The sequence below is a fragment of the Gekko japonicus genome, unplaced genomic scaffold (genome assembly GCF_001447785.1).
Source record: "Gekko japonicus isolate JY-2015 unplaced genomic scaffold, Gekko_japonicus_V1.1 scaffold22, whole genome shotgun sequence".
In the NCBI taxonomy this organism is placed as follows: Eukaryota; Metazoa; Chordata; class Lepidosauria; order Squamata; family Gekkonidae; genus Gekko; species Gekko japonicus.
In genome coordinates this window covers 1,349,764-1,351,663 of record NW_015175971.1, presented here as the reverse complement: position 1 = coordinate 1,351,663, position 1,900 = coordinate 1,349,764, and the positions used below count along the sequence as shown (strand labels likewise).

General features: G+C 42.6%; 1 protein-coding gene across 1 annotated transcript in view; it reads left to right on the top strand.

Moving 5' to 3' along the window:
* Positions 1 to 1,900, top strand: part of MVB12B (multivesicular body subunit 12B) — a 135,911-nt gene that overhangs the window by 799 nt on the left and 133,212 nt on the right. The window lies entirely within an intron of this gene.

Sequence of the window (1,900 nt, the reverse complement as noted above, 5' to 3'; positions counted from 1 at the left end):
GTCTCTCCCCCCTCACCGCCCCCCCCCCCCGTTTTTTGAAGACAGAAAGCTGCCTTCCCTTCAGTCAGACTATTGGTCCATCAAGTATTCTCTTAGGCAGGTTCCTTTTCAAGACTAACCCAAAATGCCCAGGGCTGATCCAGGGACCTTCTACATGCAAAGCCTGTGCTGGTTTCTTGTGCAAATAGTACCTTAGTTGGATTTTTTTTTTTTAAAAAAAAGGCTTCCATCTCTCCCTCCTCTCCTGCGTTGCCGCTTTGAGTAGGATGCATTCTCCTGCAGCAATTCAAGTGAGTCATACAAAGAGTATCTAGGTGGAATGAACAGGGAGCGAAGGAGGATTTTCCCTCAACATGTGCTGCAGATGTGTGGAACTCATTGCTGTTAGACAGTCTCAAGGCGTGAGTGAGATGTGGCTCTGTAGTTTTATTCCGCTGCCACAGTAAAAACCTGGTCTAAGAAGAGACAATGCTAAAACACTTTCAGACCAACATTCTGGTAGTTGCATCGTGAAAAGACAGAGCTGGGAAGGTTGAGGAAAGAGCAGCCAAAACAAGCAAGGAGTTGGAACATCCTTTCCCTGCGAGTAAAAGCTAAAACATCTTGGTCTTTAGAGCATAGGAAAAAATTCAGCTAATGGAGAACATAAAGTGGTTTATAAAATTTTGAATGCAATTTTTTAAATATAGAATGAGAATTCAGGGTCTTTGAATACACGACAGCAGGTTTAGACTGTTGAAAGCATAATTAATGTGTACCTTTTTCTTTGCATTGATTAATAAGGAGTGCTCCTAGTTAATTGGGTAGCAGATTTTTTTAAAAAAAAAATGGTTAATAGTCTTTCATCTAAGTACATAAAAGAATCATAGGAGATACATGGATATTCTTGTGATGCTGCCAGAAAAGGCCTCCCCTTAGCAAATTATCCATGTGTCTTGCAACATGAGTCCCCTAATAGTGCAGTCCTATGCAGCCCATACCCATTGATTTGAATGGGTTTAGACTGGAGTAATTTTGGATAGCATTGCACTGTAATCCATGTACACACTGTAGATTTGGTAGCACACCTTGCAGTACGTGTAATATGCGCACCAGTTTGTAAGTCATCAAACATACACAACTCTACATTCTCCAAAGAAGCCCAGGAACAGCTGGACAGTGAACATTTATGGGTGGGCAAAAACTGAAAACCACGTGGGTGGGTGGGTGGATGTGTAGTTGACCCAAGCAGCAGAATGTTGTGGTAGAGTCCTGAGGTAGTACCACCTCAGACGGCAGGAGGGGTTGAATCATATTTTTGAATGCTCCTTGCCTTAAAATAATCCTTTCAAGTAGAAAATTAGCACAGGTAGTACTGGGCTGAGCCAGAGTGTTTTCCCATGATGTGCTAAATTTTTGCCAGTATGGAATTTTTCCATGGGACAACTTAAAAAAATTACAACCCCCAGTGGCAGTCTGAAGAATCCACCCTACTGTGTTAGCATTCTGGTACTGCTCTCTGCTTCTTGTTTATCCTTCTGGCCATTGCATGTCTTTCACCTTTACTGTGCTTTCCTAAACAGAGTTACACCTTTCTTAGTCCATTGAAGTCATTGGACTTAGAAGGGTGTAACTCTGTTTAGGTTTGCAGGAGCAGATTGTTCTTTGTTATCTGACATGTACGTGTTACTTACAACATGTTAACAGGGCAACTGTCCAATTGTTTGGGTTTATTTGGGGTGTGGAGCAGTGCACATCCTGCCATGATACCCGTCTGCGTTATCAACTGTTGCTGTTTTGGGAAGCCCAATTGAGGGCCCCGATTCCTGTCATCTGCATTTCCGTTGCTTTATCTACAGGAAGCTTAAGGGGAGGGTTTGATGCTTCCATTGACGTACAAGCAGGCAAAAAAAGCATGCAT